Raw genomic sequence first — 16,747 nt, forward strand, 5'->3', positions numbered from 1 at the left:
TCAGATAGTATAACAGTAGGGATAAATTTACCGAATAGTATAATTTAAGATGAATATACGTCAAATGTCTAGTTGCCTTGAGAGTTTTTCTTGGCTACACTCCGGAAATATTACTAAAGAATTTCCCCGGCATATATAGTGACAAAAATATTCATATTTTTGCTTCACAATAATTGGTACACAAAACTAATTTGTTCTTTGAGTCGGCTGAATTGTTTTGACTTAGAAGAAAGATGAACAGGAAAGTAAAAAAAAGTGTGCTTTGACGGCCAGATGTTGAGAAACAAAAGTTGCAGAAAAATATATATTATTATATTTCTGGCCAAAACAAAAGCCTATAAAAGACCACACACATGACACAACTGACCTTTGAATTATATCATCGAACCAAATAATCCTCCATTTCTCTCCCAAAATGGAATTCTTCAGCTTGGTTTCCATTTTCCTATTTCTATCTTTCCTCTTTTTGTTAAGGAAATGGAAGAACTCCAATAGCCAAACCAAAAAATTGCCACCAGGTCCATGGAAAATACCAATACTAGGAAGTATGCTTCATATGGTTGGTGGAGAACCACACCATGTCCTTAGAGATTTAGCCAAAAAATATGGACCACTTATGCACCTTCAGTTTGGTGAAATTTCTGCAGTTGTGGTTACTTCTAGGGAGATGGCAAAAGAAGTACTAAAAACTCATGACGTCGTTTTTGCATCTAGGCCTAAAATTTTGGCCATGGACATTATTTGTTATAACCAGTATCTGATATCGCATTTAGCCCTTATGGTGATCACTGGAGACAAATGCGTAAAATTTGTGTCATGGAACTGCTCAATGCAAAGAATGTTCGGTCTTTCAGCTCGATCAGACGTGATGAAGTCGTTCGTCTCATTGACTCTATTCGGTCAGATTCTTCTTCAGGTGAGCTAGTTAATTTTACGCAAAGGATCATTTGGTTCGCGAGCTCCATGACGTGTAGATCAGCATTTGGGCAAGTACTTAAGGGTCAAGACGTATTTGCCAAAAAGATCAGAGAAGTAATAGGGTTAGCAGAAGGCTTTGATGTGGCTGATATCTTCCCTTCATACAAGTTTCTTCATGTTCTTAGTGGAATGAAGCGTAAACTTCTGAATGCCCACCTTAAGGTAGATGCCATTGTTGAGGATGTCATCAACGAGCACAAGAAAAATCTTGCAACTGGGAAAACTAATGGAGCATTAGGAGGTGAAGATTTAATTGATGTCCTACTAAGACTTATGAATGATACTAGTCTTCAATTTCCCATCACCAACGACAATATCAAAGCTATTATTGTTGTAAATACTATTGAATACTACAATCCTATGCTTTTTCTTACTCTCCCATATCCATTTCCAATTTTTACCAAGAATAAGAATTCTTGTTAGAAAAATAGTAATTTAATGTTGTAATTAACTTGGCCATTATTAATTTGCAGGACATGTTTGCTGCCGGAACAGAAACTTCATCAACAACAACTGTATGGGCTATGGCTGAAATGATGAAGAATCCAAGTGTATTCACCAAAGCTCAGGCAGAAGTGAGAGAAGCCTTTAAAAACAAAGTAACATTTGATGAAAATGATGCGGAGGAGCTGAAATACTTAAAGTTAGTTATTAAAGAAACTTTGAGACTTCATCCACCATCTCCACTTTTGGTTCCAAGGGAATGTAGGGAAGATACAGATATAAACGGCTACACTATTCCAGCGAAGACCAAAGTGATGGTTAATGTTTGGGCATTGGGAAGAGATCCAAAATATTGGGATGACGCAGAAAGCTTTAAGCCAGAGAGATTTGAGCAATGCGCTGTGGATTTTTTTGGTAATAATTTTGAATTTCTTCCCTTTGGTGGTGGACGGAGAATTTGTCCTGGAATGTCATTTGGTTTAGCTAATCTTTACTTGCCATTGGCTCAATTGTTGTATCACTTCGACTGGAAACTCCCAACCGGAATGAAGCCAAGAGACTTGGACTTGACAGAATTAGCTGGAATAACTATTGCTAGAAAGGGTGACCTTTACCTAAAAGCTACTCCTTATCAATCTTCTTGCGAGTAATTTTAATGGCATCATATTTTTTAATTTCATTGTCAACCTCACTATTGTACAATCTTTCTGATGTTCCAGTTTCTACCTATTTCTAATAAATGTAGTTTTTATATACTATTAAATACTGATATGTATCACGTTTAATGTATAAGGAGGACCGCATTAACTGTGCCATTATATTATGGTGACCTGTATCCATGATCAGAACTTCTTAGGAAGATGTTATTATGTGGTGTTTTGGACAATCATTTTGAAAAGTTAACAAATAAAAGTTCAAATAAGAAGCTTAACATTACGTTTCGTATTATTCTGTACGAGTCAAGAATCGCTTGAGTAGTGCAACTGAAAATTCAGGCAGTTTGAATCTTATATATGAATGCAGGACAGAAGTGTGATGACCCAAAATGTCAATCTTTAAATTTAATAATTAATTTTGTGGTCTAAGATCTCGTAAAGCACTATTTATCATTTTCGACTTGCGTGCGTAGTCCGAAAATTTTCCGAAAAGTGTTTATGTGAAAAAATGGTTTAAAATGTGAATTAGAGCATTAAAACTCAATTGAGTTGACTTTGGCCAACATTTTGAGCAAACGGACTCGGATTAGTGTTTTGACAGTTCCGGTAGGTCCGTATCATGATTAGGGACTTGGGCGTATGCCCGAAATTTTATTTGGAAGTCCGTAATAAATTAGGCTTGGAGTGGCTAAAATAGAAATTTAAAGTTTGGAAGTTTGACCGGGGAGTTGACTTTTTGATATGAGGGTCGGAATCCAGTTCTAAAAAATTTCATAATTCCATTATGTCATTTATGACTTGTGTGAAAAATTTGAGGTCAATCGGACTTGATTTGATAGGTTTCGACATCGAATGTAGAAGTTGGAATTTTTTAAGTTTCATTAAGCTTGAATTGAGGTGTGATTTGTGATTTTAGCGTTGTTTGATGTGATTTGAGGTTTCAAATAAGTTCTTATGTTGTTTTAGGATTTGTTGGTGTATTTGGTTGAGGTCCCGAGGGCCTCGGATGAGTTTCGATTGGTTAACGGATCGAAGGTCCATGATCGAGGTCTAGCCTCGACAAATCTGTAAGTTTATAAAACTGGGGATTTCGTCCCATTTGCCATTTTTGACGAACTAGACCTTGAGTAGAAGCGATTTTGACAAATTTTCAAGGATAAACATTTAGGTAAGTGATTCTAATTCGGATTTGGTCAATATACACGAATATATCATTGTTTTCACCATTTAATTAGTGTATTGAGATGAAAATTTGGAATTTTTTTAGAAATCTCATAAAAATAAATTTTTGAGATTTCTGTGTCGATTCGGAGTCGGATTTGAGTGAAACTAGTATGGTTGGACTCGTAATTGATTGGGTTATCGGATTTTGTAAGTTTCGTCGGATTCCGAGACGTGGCCCCCACGGGCAATGTTTGAACTAATTTCGGATTTTATTGAAAAATATAGTAATTTCTTATGAAATTGATTCCTATAATTTTATTTGACTGTATCGAATTAATTATGACTAGATACGAGTCGATCGGAGTCGGAAAATCGAGAAAAAAAGCATACTACTTGGTTAAATTGGAGCAAGTCCAGGTAAGTGGCTTGTCTAACCTTGTGTGGGGGAAATTTCCCCTAGGATTGATATTAATTGTAATGTGATGAAAGTCGTGTACACGAGGTGACGAGTGTGTACACGGGCTAAATGTGAAGGATTATGTTTTTAAATTGTGTAGATCACTGTTGCGTATTAATTAAATTATTAAATCTTGTTATATTCTCCATCATTGATTTGAGGTCAATCGGACTTGATTTGATAGGTTTCGACATCGAATGTAGAAGTTGGAATTTTTTAAGTTTCATTAAGCTTGAATTGAGGTGTGATTTGTGATTTTAGCGTTGTTTGATGTGATTTGAGGTTTCAAATAAGTTCTTATGTTGTTTTAGGATTTGTTGGTGTATTTGGTTGAGGTCCCGAGGGCCTCGGATGAGTTTCGATTGGTTAACGGATCGAAGGTCCATGATCGAGGTCTAGCCTCGACAAATCTGTAAGTTTATAAAACTGGGGATTTCGTCCCATTTGCCATTTTTGACGAACTAGACCTTGAGTAGAAGCGATTTTGACAAATTTTCAAGGATAAACATTTAGGTAAGTGATTCTAATTCGGATTTGGTCAATATACACGAATATATCATTGTTTTCACCATTTAATTAGTGTATTGAGACGGAAATTTGGAATTTTTTTAGAAATCTCATAAAAATGAATTTTTGAGATTTCTGTGTCGATTCGGAGTCGGATTTGAGTGAAACTAGTATGGTTGGACTCGTAATTGATTGGGTTATCGGATTTTGTAAGTTTCGTCGGATTCCGAGACGTGGCCCCCACGGGCAATGTTTGAACTAATTTCGGATTTTATTGAAAAATATAGTAATTTCTTATGAAATTGATTCCTATAATTTTATTTGACTGTATCGAATTAATTATGACTAGATACGAGTCGATCGGAGTCGGAAAATCGAGAAAAAAAGCATACTACTTGGTTAATTTGGAGCAAGTCCAGGTAAGTGGCTTGTCTAACCTTGTGTGGGGGAAATTTCCCCTAGGATTGATATTAATTGTAATGTGATGAAAGTCATGTACACGAGGTGACGAGTGTGTACACGGGCTAAATGTGAAGGATTGTGTTTTTAAATTGTGTAGATCACTGTTGCGTATTAATTAAATTATTAAATCTTGTTATATTATTCATCATTGATTTGATTTATATACTTTAAATTTGCTTGACCTTTTTCCTGCTAATTGTTTTACCTGTTTAGTTGGAACTTGGTTTCTTTTATTCTGTGCATTATTTGAAGGTTGGTTTTCTTTAAAATAAATATTGTTAATATGAAGTATTTGACATTTTTAAATTTGGTATTGAAGCAACGTATTAAAGATTTTAAAATATTATTTTGCTGAATTATTTATTCCTGAATATTTTGTAAGATTTTCGTACTCATTGTGATGGAGCCGTGAGCTCTTTATTGTAGAAAAATATTATTGATGATTTATGTTGGCATGAGCCGTGAGCTCTTTATTGTGGAAAAATATTGTTGTTGAAGTATTTTGGCAATTTAAATTATTTAAGCACTTGAGGTGCAAATTGTGATATATTGTGATGTTGATACGCATGCGGTTGTATAAGGTCTGGGTATTGAAATGCATGTGGTGAGAAAAGGGTGGCTTGATACGCGTGGCTAGTAGGGAAAACTACTAGAAGTCATGCGGTGTGATAGGGATGGCTAAAACGCGGGATGCTATTTCGGAAAAAATGTTTTCTTTAAAATAAATTGTGAAGGCTCCCGCGGTGAGATAAGAAAATGAGATATTGTGAATTTATTTATAATTTGGGACTACGGGGCGGTACCTCGGGAGTACCCTTGTTGATATTGATTTATGGCCACAGTTGCCTTTGATTATTTGTTGTGATTTTCATTTTCTTAAAGTTGAAAGAAATTCTGTTTTGATTCCACGAGATATTATTCGCCATTATTTGTGTAATTAAATGGTGACCTACTACTTGATTCATTTTCCTTGTCATTTTATTTTATTATATTGTGAAACATTTTACCATGCCAATTATTATTTTTCAGTAGGGCCTGACCTGACCTCGTCACTACTTTACTGAGGTTAGGCTTGACACTTACTGGGTACCGCTGTGGTGTACTCATACTACGCTTCTGCACATCTTTTTGTACAGATTCAGATACTCCTTACCAGCCCCGACTTCAGTGAGTTACCTGTGTACGGAGACTTTGAGGTATATCTGCCAGCGTTCGCAGACTCCGGAGTCCCCTTCTATCATTATTATGTTGCTTTCTTATTTTTCTTTAGACCTTGATATATATGGAGATATTGAGGATAAAATTCTTAGAAGCTTGTGACTTATTTCTACTAGGTTTTGGGAGTTGTAATTATTTAAAGTTTCAAATTTCTATTTTTATTCCACATTGATAGGCTTACTTAGTCTTAGAGACTAGGTTCCATCACGACATCCTACGGAGAGAATTTGGAGTCGTGACAAGTTGGTATCAGAGCTCTAGGTTCATAGGTGTTATGAGTCACAAACAGGTTTAGTAGAGTCTTGCGGATCGGTACGGAGATGTCTGTACTTATTTTCGAGAGACTATGGAACTGTTAAGAAATATTCACTTCTTTGATTCATTATCGTGCGTATTTGTTGACTTCAAAATTTTAAACCATTGTCTTTCTATTCTCTCACAGATGGTGAGGACACACACAACTGGGTCCGATGATCAGACACTCGCGCCCCCTTTTGGAGCCACAAGAGGCCGGGGTCAAAAAACCGACCGAAGTCGATCGGTTTTCCAAAATATTTTATTTTTCAATTTTTTTTTACTCGTTTTCTTTTTGGCACCAAAATGCGGGAAACTATTTTGGCATCCAGCGAAATTTATTTTTTAAGAAATCGACCAACTTTGGTCGGTTTTTCATGTAAAATAAATTAAAATTAATATTTAAAAATCCGACCAATTTCGGTCGGTCATTTTAAAAAAACCAACTGACTTCGGTCGGTAATTTTATATTTTTTATAAAACTGACCGAAATTGGTCAGTTATTTTCACGCAAAAATATAATTAAAGAGTACAAATAAAATAAAAGAAAGTCTTAAACCAAAGTGAACCAATGGTCTAATGGTAGAATAGTATCTTGCCACAATACAAACCCCGGTTCGATTCCCAGACGGTGCATCTTTTAATTATATAATTAAAAATACCGACCGACTTCGATCTCAGCAGATTTTTTCTTTTTTGGTTTGTGAAATTTAATTGACCGACCGAAATTTGTGGAAAATTGCGACTAACTTCGGACGCTATTTATTACCGACCAACCTAATTTTGACGGATTAAAGTTAGTCGAAAATCGGTCTGCTTTTTTAGTTTTTCGACCGATTTCGGTCGGTATTTCTGGACGGTTTTTCGCAGTTTTCTAGTAGTGACTACACTACTTAAACCACAACATTCCTGGATCTATGGCAATCGAGTTTGGTTTCAGGTCAAGATTTCACCGTCGGAAAACACCTGCACCTAATGGCTTAATCCGCTATTCTCATTTCCTCGCAGACGCATCATGTAAAAGGTATACTATTAGTTTACGCCTTGGCCCACCAACTTCTTTTCAATATGTAATGACCTGACTGGTCGTTTTGAGAATTTAAGTCCCGTTCGGCAGTATAAGGCCCTGAGCAGCGTCGTCTTACATGTATTGGCTTGCGTGCGTGGTTGAATTCAGTTACCAGATGATTCAGAGTGATTTGGGACACTTAGTCCCTAAAACGGAAGCTTAAGTCTTAGGATTTTTACCGTAGTTAGAACTGTGTGAAGACGACTCCGGAATGGAGTTTCGTCGGTTTCTTATCTCCGTTGGGTAATTTTAGACTTAGGAGAGTGTCCGGATTGTGTTTCGGAGGTCTGTAGTTAAATTAGGCTTGAAATGACGAAAGTTGAATTTTTGGGAAGTTTGACAGGAGGTAGACTTTTTTGATATCAGGGGTCGGATTCTGATTCCAAAAGTTGGAGTAGGTTTGTAATGTCGAGTATGAGTTGTGTGCAAAATTTGAGGTCAATCGGACATGGTTTGATAGGTTTCGGCATCGGTTGTAGAAGTTTGAACTTTTAAAGTTCATTAAGTTTGAATTGGAGGGTGATTCGTTTTTAGCGTTGTTTGATGTGATTTGAGGGCTCGACTAAGTTCGTATGGTGATTTAGGACTTGTTGGTATGTTTGTTTGAGGTCCCGGGGGCCTCGGGTTGATTTCGGATGCTTAACGGATCGAAATTGGACTTGTGTATATTGCTGAAGCTTTCAGGCTTCTGGTGTAATTGCACCTACGGTGGGGTGACCGCAGGTGCGACAAAAGGGGCGCAGAAGTGGAGCTGCTCCTGCGGAGAAGGGATCGCATAAGCGGAAGGCGAGCTAAGTGAGGATTCCGCAGAAGCGGACAAGAATTCGCAAGCGCCACTCGCAGGTGCGGCCTTGTGCTCGCAGAAGCGGACGAGAGGACTTAAGTCATTTCAGCACCTGCGATGGAACTTCCGCAGGTGCGACTGGAAGCCCACAGAAGCGAAATCGCTGGGCAAAAAAGGCCAAGTTCGAGGGCTTTATCCCATTTTCATTTTTGGGTCTTTGAGTGCTCGGATTGAGGCGATAATTCAAGGTTTTTTCATAGAAAGCTATTGGTTAACGATTCCTAACTTATATATGGTTATACTCCATTAATCTATAGTTGAATTCATCATTTAATTAAGGAATTTGGTTCAGAGATTTGGGAAAATGTTGGAAAGTTCTTCAAATAATTTTTTGAGTTTTGATTCAGATTTTGATATCAGATTTGGATAATTTTGGTACGAGTGAACTCGTGATTGATTGGGTGTTCATATTATATGACTTTAACACGATTCTGAGACGTGATCCCGGGTCGACCTTTTGGGCCAAATGTTTTATTCTTTGCTAAAGTCGTAGATTTATTATTCATGATATGTAATTGTGTTTGGCTAGATTTGGACCATTCAGAGTCAGATAATCAAGGAAAGGGCATTCTTACTAATTGATTGAGCTTGGTTCGAGGTAAGTATATTGCCTAACTTCATGTGGGGGAACTACCCCTGAGGATTTGAGTCGTCTATGCTAATTGTAGTCCGCGTACGCGAGTGAGGTGATGAGTACGTGCTCAGACTTATTTGTGGAAAAACCTGGCCTTTTAGGGTTCTTAGGTCCTTATATTCACTGATTATGCAGTTGTTATGTTATGAATATGTCTCTTAATTACTAGTGTCACCTCTACCTGCTTTAATTAGAATTAATTGCTTCATGATCCGCCCTTGTTGCTTATTTGAGTCATTTGTGCCTTAACTGAAATTGTTATCTCTTCTATTACCATGTTATCTTTCCTCTAACTGCTTATATTTATGTGAAGTTATAATTATCTCTTCTGTAATTGTTCATCCTTAATTGAGGCTATGATTATCTTTCTGCTGCTTATCCCTAATTGAAATTGTTAGATCTCTTTCTTAATTGCCCAACCTTAAAAGAAGATAGATATTCTATATTTTAGTTGACTTGTCCTTATTTAGAATTATTCGCCTTGTGTTAGCTCCCTCGTTGTCGAACTGTACATTGTGGATCGTTGTTACATAATATTTTCTTTCTTGTTGAGCTGTTCTTGTTATGACTAGCATTCTCTATTGTGGCTACTCTTTGTGAATTAGTTCCTCCGTTTCTTTGAGTTCTAGAATTTCTGAGTTGACTTATTTGTCTTACCCTTGTATTATTGTCATTGTTGTTGTTGTACTTATTGTGGTGATGCACGAGGTTTCTGCCGTGCGGTCGTTGTTATGGGGTTGCACGAGGTTTCTGCCGTGCTATTATTACTATTGGTATTTTCACATGCGGCATGACAAGGAGGGATATATATATGTGGGTTGCATATGTGGCGAGATAAGGTGGGAACATTATTATGCACGTGTGGCGAGATAAGGCGGGCATTTATTTTACTATTGCACACGTAGTGAGACAAGGTAGGCTGTGTCAGGGATTGATAGTGATGACTTGTGATGGCCTAGGGGCATTCTTGTTATTGGTCTTGTGTAGTGGTACACGTACCTGTGTGAGCCTTATCTTGTGGAAGGTTGCGTGAAAACATTCTACGTGCTGTCAATATCTTTTCCTGTACTTACTAGCGAGCATGAACTATATTAGGACACTTGCACAAGCATATACGTAGTTGAGCACTCTTATCGGTTAAGACGTGTTTTTGATATTGTTGAGTATAGATGAGCACCCTTTTTTACTTGCCTTCTATGTGAGAGTGGCTCTATTTGGCACGTGAGTCGTCAGTGCGGTTATGAAGTGTAATGAGGGCACATGATTCCAAGTGTTAGGGTTCGAGTATTGGAACCCGTTAGTTGTGAATAGTATGAGGTTCGGTACCTTGTGGATTTTATTGACTAAAACCTGTTGTGAAAGCTGTCGTTTTGTTGAGTTGTTACTTGTCCTTTCTTTATCTGTTATTATCGGATTCAGGGTGTGTTTCCATTCATTCTTCTATGCCAGCATTATGGTGTTTCGCCGATGGTTATTTCTCTACTTCCTTATTGTAATTTCTGTATTATTTGCCACTTCACGTAGTCTTTATGTAGATATCATACTCTGTTTCTCCTATACTTATTCTTGTTCAGGTTATTTAGTCCAGTAGGTTTCTTGATTGTTCCTCGTCACTACTCCACTGAGGTTAGTCTTGATATTTGCTAGGTACCGCCGTGGTGTACTCATACTACACTTCTGCACATTTTTGTGCAGATCCGGGTATTTCGAAGTCAGTTGATCATTAACTAGCTGTGCGGATTGTTGCTGTGGAGACTCAAGATAAACTTGCTGCTACGTTTGCATGCTTCGGAGTCACCTTCTGATTTGTATCCATATTGTTTACTTTATTTCAAACAGTTGTATTTAGAAAATTGTAGCAAACTCTGTAGAGCTTATGACTTGTACTACCAGTTTTGGGAATTGTAAATTTTATAGAGGTTTCCATTTCAAAAATTGTTAGAAGTTATTTAATTATTGTTGTTATTTAAAAAATATTAGGCTTACCTAGTCCCTAAGACTAGGTGTCATCACGATACCCAACGAAGGGAAAATTGGGTTGTGACAAGTTGGTATCAGAGCTCTAGGTTCATAGGTGCTACGAGTTATAAGCGAGTTTAGTAGAGTGTTGTGGATCGGTACGGAGACATCTGTACTTATCTTCGAGAGGCTACGAAACTATTAGGACAATTTCACTTCCTTCATTCCTATCGTGCGAGTTCATTGATCTTGAAGTTTGAACTTATATCATTCCATTCTCTCACAGATGGTGAGGACACGAGCTGCAGTTACTGATGACGTTACCCCATAGTAGATGTCGCTAAGGGCAGAGGTAGAGGCCGACGAGGAGCACGTGCCGCAACTAGGGCTCCCACCAGAGCAGTTGAGGAGCCGCCAGTAGTCCGAGTTGGGGGGAAGGTACCAGAGATGCCTGCTGTTACCCCCGGACTTTAGGAGACCTTAGCACAGTTCCTAAGCATATTTGGTACATTGGCTCAGGCGGGGTTGATTTCGGTTTCACCAGCTACTTTGCAGACCGGGTGTGGAGCTCAAACTCCTACCGCCCACACTCTAGAGCAGCGAGTTCATGTTGGCCAGGTTCCAGGTGTCATGGCGACACAACCTGTGGTCCCAGTTCAGCCCGTGGTAGGGCAGCAACATCTGAGGAAGAACAACTTAGACTTGAGAGGTACAAAAAGTACTACCCTTTTACTTTTAGTGGATTGGCGACAGAAGATGCCCAGGGTTTCCTGGAGGAGTGTCACCGCATTCTTCGTACTATGGGTATTGTGGAGACGAGTAGGGTTGCTTTTACTACGTTCCAGCTCAGGGGAGCGGTATCAGAGCTCTAGGTTCATAGGTGCTACAAGTCATAAGCGAGTTTAGTAGAGTCTTGCGGATCGGTACGGAGACGTCTGTACTTATCTTCGAGAGGCTAAGGAACTATTAGGACAATTTCACTTCCTTCATTCCTATCGTGCGAGTTCATTGATCTCGAAGTTTGAACTTTTATCATTTCATTCTCCCACAGATGGTGAGGACACGGGCTGCAGCTACTGATGACGTTAACCCCAGAGTAGATGTCGCTAGGGACAGAGGCAGAGGCCGACGAGCTACAGTTACAGTTTAGATGGTGTCACCAGGCTTATGTGGATTGGGGTGGTGTGGAGTCACCCGCGGGTGTATGTTGGATATGTGCTTTCAGTGATTTGAAGACTTCGAGGCAATTCTTGGCAAGTTCGAGGACGAACGTTTGTTTAAGAGGGGAAGGATATAATGACCCGGTTAGTCGTTTTAAGAATTTAAGTCCCGGTCGTTTTGAGAATTTTAGTCCCGTTCAACGTCATAAGACCCTGAGCAGCTTTGTATTACATGTATTGGCTTGCGTGCATGGTCGAATTCAGTTACCGGATGTTCGGGTTGATTTGGGACACTTAGTCCCTAAAACGGAAGCTTAAGTCTTAGGATTTTGACCATAGTTGTAACTATGTGAAGACGACTCCAGAATGGAGTTTCGTCGGTTCCATTAGCTCCGTATTGTGTTTTGGAGGTTTGTAGATAAATTAGGCTTCAAATGACGAAAATTGAATTTTTTGGGAAGTTTGACCGGAGGTGAACTTTTTTGATATCAAGGGTCGGATTCCGGTTCCAAAAGTTGGAGTATGTCCGTAATGTCGAGTATGAGTTGTGTGTAAAATTTGAGGTCAATCGGACGTGGTTCGATAGGTTTCGGCATCGGTTGTAGAAGTTTGAAGTTTCAAAGTTCAATAAGTTTGAATTGGAGGGTGATTCATGTTTTAGTGTTGTTTGATGTGATTTTAGGGCTCGACTAAGTTTGTATGTTTTTTTAGGACTTGTTGGTATGTTTGGTTGAGGTCCCGGGGGCCTCGGTTTGATTTTGGATGCTTAACGGATCGAAATTGGCTTCTGGTGTAATCACACCTGCGGTGGGGTGACTGCAGGTGAGGACTCGCACGTGCGGAAGGGAGCTCGCACATGCAGCCCTGGTTTGGATAACCAGTGGTCGCAGGTGCGACAAAAGGGGCGCAGGAGCGGAGCCGCTCATGCGGAGAAGGGATCGTAGAAGCGGAAGGCGAGCTGAGTGAGGATTCCGCAGAAGTGGACAAGAATCCTCATGCGCGCACTCGCAGGTGCGGGCTTGTGCGCGCAGAAGCGGACCAGAGGACTTAAGTTATTTCCGCAGGTGCGACTGGAAGCCCGAAGAAGTGAAATCGCTGGGCAAAAAAGGCCAAGTTCGAGGGTTTTATCCCATTTTCATTTTTGGGTCTTTGAGAGCTCGGATTGAGGCGATAATTCAAGGGTTTTTTTTAGAGAAAGCTATTGAGTAACGATTCCTAACTCATTTATGGTTATACTCCATTTAATTCATCATTTAATTAAGGAATTTGGTTGAGAAATTTGAGAAAAAGTTGGAAAGTTCTTCAAATAAATTTTTGAGTTTTGATTCGGATTTTGATATCGGATTTGGATAATTTTGGTAGGAGTGAACTCGTGGTTGATTGGGTGCGGGACCTCAACCAAATATACCAACAAGTCCTAAAACATCATACGGACTTAGTCGAACCCTCAAATCACCTCAAACAATACTAAAACCATGATTTTCACCCCAATTCAAGCCTAATGAACTTTGAAATTTCTAATATCTACAAACAATTCCGGAACCTATCAAATCACGTCCGATTGACCTCAAATTTTGCACACAAGTCCTAAATGACATAGCAAAAGTATTCTAATTTTCAGAATCGGATTTTGACCCCGATATCAAAAAGTCAACCCCCCGGTCAAACTTCTCAAAAATAAAACTTTCGGCATTTCAAGCCTAATTCCTCTACGGACTTCCAAAAAATTTCCCGGGCACGCTCCTAAGCCCAAAATCACCATACGGAGCTATTGGACGCATCAGAATTCAAATCTGAGATCTTTTACACATAGGTCCATATCCGGTTCACTTTTCTAACTTAAAATTTTCAATTATAAGACTAAGTGCCTCATTTCACTCCGAGTTTCTTCCGGACCCGAACCAAGTAACCCGATAATTCATAAATCTATTGCAAGACATAAATTGAGTAGTAAATGGGGGAATATGGTTATAATATTCAAAACGACTGGCCGGTTTGTTACATTCTCCCCCTTTTAAACAAACGTTCGTCCTAGAATGAGTCTAACATAAGAACATACCTGAAATCACAGCATCTGAAGCAATAGCATCTGGCCTGGATGGGAGGGCATAGAAATGGGCCTGACCACCCCCTGATCTGCTTCCCCCTCTCGGGCGACCCATAGCTGACTGGGCTCCGCACCTAGCTGGCTGAACTCCACCCCTAGCTGGCTTGGCGGGTGGTGGAAGAACTGGTGCTGGTGCCATTGGCCGAGTACTCCGCTGCGGAGTCCCACCCAACAGCCTAGGGCAATATCTCGCAATGTGACCAAAATCCCTACACTCGAAATAACCCCTCCTCTAATGAAATTGTTGCTCATGATGCCCAAAAGAATTACCCGATGATACATGAGCGGGCGGGGCATAATGAGAACCCTGTGCTGGAAATGCACTGAATGATGACTGACTCTGCTGAAACTGGTCCTGCTGAAACTGACCTCCATAAGGAACACCACTGAAACCGCCCTAACCACGAGGCCTCTTAGCCTTCCTCTCAGTCCTCTCCTGACCTCGAACCATCTCAATCTGTCGAGCAATGTCGACAACCTCATTAAAGGTAACCCCAGACACTCTCTCTCTAGTCATAAGCAGTCAAAGCTGAAAACCGAGGCCATCTATAAACCTCTTGATCCTCTCTCGGTCTGTGGGAACCAACCAGACTGCATGATGAGCTAACTCGGAGAATCGCATCTCATACTGTGTAACAGACATCTTACCCTGGCGAAGCTACTCAAACTGCCTATGCAGCTCCTCTCTGCGTTACTCAGGTACAAACTTCTCCAGAAAAAGAACGGAGAACTGGTGCCAAGTAAGGGGTGCTGCGCCAACAGGCCTACGCCTCTCATAAGTCTCCCACCATCTGAGTTCAGCCCCAGAAAACTGAAAGGTAGTGAATGAGACCCCACAAGTCTCCAAAATACCAGCAGTATAGAGTATCCTCTGACACCTATCCAAGAAATCCTGAGCATCCTCTCTCTCTGTGCCACTGAAAGGTGGCGACTGGAGTCTCCCAAACCTCTCCAACCTATGCTGATCATCCTCAGGCATAGCAGGAACCACATAATCCTGTGCAACTGCAACCAGCTGGGCTGGTGGTGCCTCCGGTGTCTGAAGTCATTGAATAACCTGCTCGGGTGTGCGAGCAACGGGAGTCTGAGTGCCTCCCCTGGCCTAAGAAGTGGTTGCGGCCGTCGAAATAGAGACCGCCTGAGCAAGGCCAGTACACGCTGTCAGAATCTGAGCTAGGGCCTCCTGAAGGCCTGGAATCACAATAGGCACAGGTGGTGCCTGAGCTGGTGCATCAACAACTGGGACTTGGTCCTGATATGGGACAACCGGTGGATCTGCAGGTACTTCCCCAGCTGCTGTACGGGCTGAACCTCTGCCCCTACCACGGCCTGGGCCTCTTGCGGCACGAACTAGTGGCTGACCCTCTTAACTAGTAGCACGAGTCATCACCATCTGTGAGAGAATGAAACCACAGATGTTTAGTTACTAGAATCAATAGAACGCACGATAAGAATTCAAGAGTGTGAAATTTTCCTAAAGGTTCTGCAGCCTCCCGAAGATAAGTACAGACGTCTCCGTACCGATCCGCAAGACTCTACTAAACCCGCTCATGACTCGTAAGACCTATGTAACCTAGAGCTCTGATACCAACTTGTCACGACCAAAAATCTAGACATGGTCGTGATGGCGCCTATCGTGTTACAAGGCAAGCCTACTTCTCAAAATATTTCTACTAAACTGATTATAAGAATTTAAATAAAATATTTCAACATTTGAATTTCTCATAAACTAAATCAACTCTAAATATAATTTTAGAAATACGGAAACAAGCCCGAAACATCGGGGTGTCACTAAGTCATGAGCGTCTAAATTTATGAACTAAGAAATAAAACTGTCTAACTGTCAATACAATCCAAAAGAAGAAAGATAAAAGGAGTAACAAGGCCCTGCAGACGCTAGCAGCTACCTTGCAATCTCCACAGATAGTCAGCCTGAACTCAACGAACACCGCGCTCTAACTAACCTGAATCTGCACATAAAGTGCAGGGTGTAGCATTAGTACAACCAACAACTACCTTGCAATCTCCACAGATAGTCAGCCTGAACTCAATGAACACCGCGCTCTAACTCACCTAAATCTGCACATAAAGTGCAGAGTGTAGCATGAGTACAACCAACTCAGCAAGTAACAGAAATAACTAAGGAACTGAGCAATAATGACGAGCTAAGTAAAACAGTCCAATTATTTATTTTTCACAGTTTAAAAATAAACGGAAATAAACAGGTAAATTCCATAATTTAGTAAATGCCACAAAGAAATTTAACAGATAAATGCAGCAACAACCCAAATAAATACAACCTCATAGCAGTGTCACTCCATCACTCATCACTCGCACTCAGCACTCAATACTCAAAACACTCAACACTCTGCGCTCACTAGGGTGTGTATAGACTCCGGAGGGGCTCCCAAAGCCCAAGCACTAAGCACGGACAACTCACGTGCCATCATATCAATACCTGGATCCGCACGGTCAACTCACGTGCTACGCTGACAACTCACGCGCTATGGTATCAATACCTGGACCCGCATGGTCAACTCACGTGCTACGCGGACAACTCACTCGCTATGGTATTAATATCCTCACAACCAGGCCCTCGGCCTCATTCAATCAATATCAATACCTGGATCCGCATGGATAACTCACGTGCTACGCGGACAAGTCACGTGCTATGGTATAAATACTTAGACCCGCACGGTCAACTCACATGCAATGCGGACAACTCACGCGCTATGGTATTAATATCCTCACAACCAGGCCCTCGGCCTCACTTAATCATGTACCTCACTAGCCT

General features: G+C 40.4%; 1 pseudogene; it reads left to right on the top strand.

The window, feature by feature from the left end:
* The first annotated feature begins 361 nt into the window (after positions 1-361).
* Positions 362-2,175, top strand: LOC107769202 (5-epiaristolochene 1,3-dihydroxylase-like; annotated as a pseudogene).
* Positions 2,176-16,747: the final 14,572 nt, after the last annotated feature.

This window comes from Nicotiana tabacum, chromosome 13, assembly GCF_000715075.1.
Source record: "Nicotiana tabacum cultivar K326 chromosome 13, ASM71507v2, whole genome shotgun sequence".
In the NCBI taxonomy this organism is placed as follows: Eukaryota; Viridiplantae; Streptophyta; class Magnoliopsida; order Solanales; family Solanaceae; genus Nicotiana; species Nicotiana tabacum.